Raw genomic sequence first — 7,553 nt, forward strand, 5'->3', positions numbered from 1 at the left:
CTATATTAATATCAGACAAAATAGACTTTAAGGTAACACATATTACTGGGCAAAAGGGTGACTTCATAACAAGAAAAGAGCAAGCAATAGCCAGAGATGTCAAAATTATATTCATGTACCTTTTTAAAAAGCCCTAAAACATGGGAGGCAAAATCTGACTGAATTAAAAGTTTTAATACCCAGTATACCAATTACGGTTGAAGATTTTGATACTTTTCTTTCAGTAATTGATAGAACAAGTGGAGAGAAAGTCAGAAAGGATAAAAAAGAACTGAAGAACATTATCAAACAACCTGAATAAACTGACATATGTAAGCAATCCACCCAGAATATCCATTATTTTCAAGCTGACATAAAACATCACCAGGAAAGACCCTATGTAAGCCATAGGGTCTTAAAGAAAGTCTCAATGACTATAAAAGGAATAAAATTATGCAAAGTATATTCTCCAACCATAATGGAATTAAATTAGAAATCAATAACAGAAATAATTTTGTTAAATTTATTTGGTGTACATTTGTTTGGTGTAAATTAAACAACACACTTCTAAATAACCCCAAAGAAGAAATTAAATGAAAAATTAAGAAATATATTGACCTGAATCAAAATGAAAGTGTAACATAAAATTTTAGGGCAGCAGCTAAAAAATTAGAGGGAAATTTGTAGCTATAAATATTAATATTAGAAAAAACACAAGGTTGGTCTACAATCACTGAAAAAGAAGAACAAGCGAAACACAATGTAAGTAAAAGGAAGTTAATAAATTAGAGCAGAAATCAATGAAATAAAAGGCAAATAAAGAAAAGAGATAATCAGTGAAACCAAAGATGGGCTTCATAAATCTAGCTATCAACAAAGAAAAGAGAAGATTCTATTTTCATCCCAGAATCTCCAGAAATTTCAGGAATTAGAAGTGAGGGTAAGTTCTCACTTCTCTCTCTCATCTTCTGGAACTTACAGAATGTGTACTTGGTTCACTTGATGCTATACCATAAATCTTATAGGATTTCTTCATTTTTAAAAATTCTTTTTCACACCTCTGACTGTAATTTCAAATTACTTGTCTTCGAGTTAACTGATTCTTCTGTGCAAGTCTGCTGTTGAAACTCTCTACTGCATTTCTCATTTCATTGATTGTATCCTGCAACTCCAGAATTTCTACTTGGTTCTTTTTTTTTTTTTTTTTTAATTATTTCTATCTCCTGAACATCTCCTTTTGTTCATGTACTCTCTTCCTGAGTTCAGGAACTCCGTTTTCTTATAGCTCACCGAGCTTCTTTAAAATAATATTTTGAATTCTTTGTCAGGAAATTCATAGATCTCAATTTTGAGGGGGTTATTTACTAGACATTTATCGTGTTCATTTGTTGCTGTCATGTTTCCTTGATTTTTTTGTGTACCTTTTAGCCTTGCCTTGGTGCCTTCACATAAAGGAGTAGCCACCTCTTCCAGACTTTACAAACTGGCTTTGGTAGGAAAAGGGCTTTACCTATGGGTGGGCACAAGGGCACTGGTTGAAAAGGGTTGTGAGTAGTGCTGGGTTCGGCACAAGGTCCAGGGATGCTGATTCTAAGGCAAGCAGAGGTGCCATTTCTGGGTGCACATGGTGATGCCAAGGCTGACCAGTGAGTACATGGCCACCATTAGTGATGGGTCTGATTGGCGGGTACGCATAATGGGATGGGGTGCAAGAATGCACATGGTGGTGACTCCAGCCTTGGGGGAAGCATAGTGGTGACTCATGTCCCAGGAAAGGAGCAGTGATGGCTCTGGCTCTGGAGGGGCACAGTGCTATGGACTTTGAGCAGCTCTGTCAGCTAGGTTCAGCATTGATGAAGACTGTGTGGTACTCAGTGGCAAAGGCTGTAGGTGCCTGCGGCAGCAAGCAGTAAGGGCTGTTAGTGTCCTCAGTTGTAAAGGCTTCCAGGGTCCTCCTGCTATCCTTTTTTCCCACTGGAGGAAGTTGTGACCAAGGGTGTACCTCTTGGCATCCGAGCTGTGCCAGCATGGGATTGGGGTGATACAAATGAAATGCTTCCAGTAGTTTTCTACGTGGCTGTCCTCTATTACTGCAATCCACTGGGGTGTTGCAGCTTTCTAATTACACTTTGGAGTTCTCTCAGAGCCATTTTCATACATGGATAGTTGTTAAATCATTGTTTTTATGGATGAACAGGGGTGGGACTGCCTAGTCTGCCTTTTTGCTGATACCACTTCATCTCTATTTCATTTTCTAAAGTTGGTTTTGACCAACTAAGTTGATTTTCACTACCACTCAGGCACCAAGCTCACAGAGCAAAAGCAAAAATAAACCCCCAAAACCACTGGTGTGGAGTGTTCAGAAGGAACTTTTTTCAGCCTCAGAAGCAACTGAGTCCAGCATAATGAGCACTTTACCATCATGCATCTCAAAGTTGAAATTTTAGTTTCATAAACTTACCAGCTGTGAGATTCCAGCTGTGTCACTTCACAACTGAGCCTCAGTTTTCCCATCTCCAAAACTAAGATTACAAGAGTTCTTAGAGCTCTTGTGAGAGCAGGCTATAAAGTGGCTGGTCCTCAAAAGGCACTCAGAAAATGTTCATTAAGTTTTCTTTTAAATTAAAGGCAAGATGCCCAAATAGTGTGGGTCTTTACATGTGGGTCCTCATGTGTCTGAAAAAGGTTAGTGGTTAACACCTTGGAGTCTAGAGCAAGACTCCATGGGCTCGAACCCTGCCACAGACATTCAACAGCTCCAAGAATTGGAAGAGTTGCCCAACCTAGCTGTGGTTAGTTTCCTTGCCTTAAAATGGGGATAGTAATAATACCTGTCTCTTTGTGAGGATTCAACAAGCTGAAGTATACAAAGAATTTAGAATAGTTCCTAACATGCAAGACATTTACCGTCATCACTGTAGCCACGATGACTGGACACATGAAATGAATGACAGTCAGGAGGGAACCAAGGCTCCCTTATTCTGAACTGAGGTAAAGGAGAGACTCAGAGGGACTCAGTGATTTCCCTTCCCTTCCTTTCCCTTCCCTTCCCTTCCTTTCCGTTCCCTTCCCTTCCCTTCCCTTCCCTTCCCTTCTCTTCCCCTTTCTTCCTTCCTTCCTCCCTCCCTCTCCTTCTCTCGTTCTTTCTTCCTCCCTCTCCTTCCCTCCCTTCCTCTCTCTCTTTCTTTCTTTTGATCGTTCGTTCATTCATTTGTTCTCACTCTGTTGCCCAGGCTGGAGTGCAGTGGTATGATCATGGCTCATTACAGCCTCGACCTCCCAGGCTCAAGTGACCCTGTCACCTCAGCCTCCCAAGTAGCTGGGGCTACAGCTGCATGTCACTTTGCCTTTTCATAGAGACGGGGTCTCGTCATGTTGCCCAGGCTGGAAACTCAGTTATTTCTAAAGTCCTCCTAAAGTCTGTATTCTGCACATCTTGAAATTCTGTGGATAGAGTTTGTTATGAAGGGCATTGTGTTTCCCTAAAATTCATATGTTGAAGGTCTGACTCTAGCACCTCAGAATGACTATACTTCAGGATAGAGCCCTAAAGGGGTGATTACATTAAAATGAGTTATTTCAGGAGGGCCTGTGTCCAACCTAACTGGTGTCCTTACAAAACGAGGAAGCACACAGAGACACCAGGGATGTGTGTGTACAGAGGAGAGATGGTGTGAGAACACAGCGGGAAGAGAGCTGTCTGCAAATCAAGGAGAGAGGCCTCAGAAGGAACCAAACCAGCAGCCACTTTGATCTTGGACTTCCAGCCTCCAGAATTGTGAGACAATAACCTTCTTTTGTTTAAGCCACCCAGTCTTGTGGCATTTTGTTATGGCAGCCTGAGCACACTGATACAGAGTTCCACGGACAGCCATAGGCTGGGTACTTTAAACTGACTGCCTGCCCTCTGAGAACATGGACAAAATACTTTGGGGCCATCTGTAGAAGACTGCGGATGCTGTTGTTTTTAGTTTTGCCTCAGTGTTTTGTTTGGTTGGTGTTTTTATCTACCTTTCAAAATTCCCCGTCCCCCTTCCTCTGGTAAGAACAGTGCTCCCTGGTCACAGGGGAGAGTAATGACCTGGCGCCTGCTGATTATAATGCCGCACTTCTCTGACAACAGGCATTGCTCCGTGGAGTGGTTTCTGGCCCCAGCACGCCCCCCCTACAGCCGTTTGGGGGATTGCCATGCAGAGAATAGTCATAACAGTTAACATTGATTGCACTCTTCCTATGACCACCTCCTGTTTGAATTTCTTTTCAGGTATTATCTCCTCTAGTACTCAGACATCTCTGTGAGATACTGTAGTTTCCTTTACTGTTCTCTGAGAGGTTAAGTGACCTGTCCAAAATCACAAGGTTAGTAAAAGGCTGAGCCAGGGCCGCAAGCCAGAGAGCCCTACCTCACGGCCCAAGCCCTCTGTGGAGGTCAGCAAGCTCCGGCTGCTGGTGGGTGTTTTCCCGACGACACGGAGAAGGCCTGTGTGTAGTCATGGACAGGTACTGAGTGGTTTGGGGTGACAGCACTGGGAGAACGAGGCAGCAGATTCATCCTATTTGATCACACCCTCCACAGGGTGATGCTGATGTCCTTTACTCTGCTTTCTAGTGGAAGCCACTTGCCTTATTTGGCAGCACTGAAATGGGGGTGGGCTATGAGGACCCATCGAAGTCCCTGAAGATGAACCTGTGTCCTCCCAGGGCCCTTGCACAGGTCGCAGCTCGCCTACTCAACTACAGAGATCCAGGCCCTGTCCTGAGATAAAGACCCTGATAGGATTTGGTTCTGCATCGCCACCCAAATCTCACCTCTAATTGTCATCCCCAGTGTTGGAGGTGGGGCCTGGTGGGAGGTGATTGGATCCTGGGGGCGGATATCCCCTCATGATAGTAAGTGGGTTATCCTGAGACCTAGTTAAAGAGCATGTAGCACCTTCCCCGCTCTCTTCCTCCTGCTCCCCCTGCCATGTAAGACATGCCTACTTCCCCTTTTGCCCTCCACCATGATTGTAAGTTTCCTGAGGCTTCCCCAGCCAGGCTTCCTGTACAACCTGTGGAATCTTGTGCCAATTAAACCTCTTTTCTTTATAGGTTACCTGGTCTCAGGTATTTCTTTCTAGCAGCGCAAGAAAGGACTAATACAGATCCCAACTCAGCCAACAACCTGGAGCGCTTCCCTACTGACCTCCTGCCCTGTCAATTTGCAGTTGGAGACAGCAATCATCACCAGACAGAGTAACTGTGTGCGTGAACAATGAGCTGATCTAATATTGAGAAAGGCGCAGGTGCTCATTAGGGCCCTGATCGTTTGGACCCCATTGTCACTTGGGGACAATGGAGTTCATCTCTGTGTGTCTGGGGGTTGCTAAGATGTTTCTTTATTCCAGAGTTCACCAACCATGGCTGTATCACCAGAACCCAAACCTCTTATTTTCAGGCCCTGATATAAGTGTGAGAGCTGCCATGTGGAATCTTTGGGGCATCCATCCCAAGAGCTGGCACCCTCTGTTGTCTTCCAAAGCTCCCTCAGGGAAAGGAGCCCTCCCTGCTGGAGGAGCTCCCACATCTAGCTATTCAGAGGCCTCCAGAGGTTTCTCAACTAGTCAAAGCTGGGCCCCACTCTAAAAACATCCCAGGAACTTTGTCAATAGTGCCTGTGGATTGGGACATTGTTCTCTTGCTTCTACATAACAGCATCCCCTCAAAGACAAAAAAAAAGAAAAAGAAAAAAAAAAAAAAGGCAGAAATGCCCTATCAGAAAATAAGATGCCCAGTGTGGCTGAACCCTTGGAGAAAGTCCACTGGCTGTTTCCTACTTGTCAGCTAACTGGAGCCGGCCCCTGGGCCCAGAACTTAATGTGCAGACTTTGTGCAGAGAGCTGGGAATGGCCCCAGAGCCACCTGCGGGGGAAGTTAAGGGCCAGCACAGGCTCAGGCTAGAGGCACTGGGGGCAGAGAGGAGTGTGAATGTATTCGAAAGGGAATAGAGCAGGGAGGAGACAGTAAAGAGTTCTAGAGCCCTGCAGCCGTGCCTCCCGTAGCCCATCACCACCTGTGAGTCCCTGTGTTGGCTGTAGCTCTGCACCATGCTCCCCAGTCATGCGCCTGCCTGTCTGCATCACATCTTCACTTGGTGTCACTTGGGTGTCACTTGGTGTCACTTGGTGCCACTTGGGTGTCAACTTAGGGCTTCAGACTTAACATGTCCAAGACCAAGCTCTTAATTTTTCCTCTTAGACCCACTTCTTCCCCAGTTCAATGACTCCACAGCGTCATTGACTATGTTGCTCAACCCTGAAACCCTGGTGGTCATCATCCCCATGACTCCATTCCCCAGGTCTACAAATCCTAGGGGCTCTACCTCCACCATTATCTGCAGTCTGCCCACTTTTCCCCATCTCCATTGCTATCAGCCAGGACGAGGCATCAGTTACCTGGACAATTGCCTTCTCTGATCACCTTTAACTCCCCTGCCCCCAGTACTCTCCCCTGAGTCACCCTATTTTATTTTCTTAATGGTATTTATCAATACCTAAAGGTGCTTGGTGCATCGATGGATTTGATTGCTACTGTAACCCCAGCAACCTCGAACACTCCTCAGCTCATTAAAGGTGCTTGGTCATAATTACTCAGTGATTAGAGGGATCCTCACACACAGGCCTTATTCTCCCCATTTTACAGGGTCAAGAGAAGGAAAGAGATTTGCTCAGGGTTGCAGTCCAGTGAGGAGTGACACCCAGACCAGATCCTAGGTCTTCCGACCCACAGTCCAGTCCTCTTTTCTCTCCAACACTCGGCCTTTTAGGAAACATTTCCCAGACTTCCATGCCACAATCCCACTAATGACTGGTTTGAGTCAAAAGCAGATGTTCTGGGAACTTCAACCCCTGAAGGCTGAGCTGCCACATATCAAACTTTCTCGGTAATTTCAATAATTTAAATGGCAATGTTTATAGCTCAGAAACTCCAGGCCACCCCAAGACCCCTCAAGGGGCCACCCCGCCCTGGTAGGGCCCACCCCTGGTGAGTCATGGCTGAGTCAAGGGAAGCTCTTTCAGGCCCGAATGCCCAGGACAGTCCTGGCCTCACCCAGGGCAGCAGCAGAAGCCGAGGCCAAGCCAGCATCACTCGATGGACACAGACCAAACCCCAGGAGCAGGAGGGTGTGGCTGGAGCTGGGGTTGGCTGGGGAGGTGTGGTGGCTGCAGATGTTGGCATGGGTGGGGGGTTCTCTCTGGGGAGGTGGAAGACGTTCTGGATGGGACCGGGAAGCCTGGAGGCCCCCAGAAGACCTTGGAATATCCTAAATCACTGGGGTCAGGCCCCAAAGAGCCCCCACACTACCTGAAATGCTTCACTTTAACTTTTCATTCAGAGTGCCTTGCTACCTTGTTCTAAAAAACCCTGCACAACTATAATACACCAAATAAAACATTTTTAAAGAAGCTGGTGAGGGGAGGAGTGGAATGAGTCAAAGGGGAAGATAAGAGCAGGGGAGTAAGATGGAGCTGGGAGTGGGGACTGCAGGCACAAAGCCTTCCACGAGTACCTCTCCTTGTGATGGGGCGGTGGGT

This window comes from Macaca mulatta, chromosome 8, assembly GCF_049350105.2.
Source record: "Macaca mulatta isolate MMU2019108-1 chromosome 8, T2T-MMU8v2.0, whole genome shotgun sequence".
In the NCBI taxonomy this organism is placed as follows: Eukaryota; Metazoa; Chordata; class Mammalia; order Primates; family Cercopithecidae; genus Macaca; species Macaca mulatta.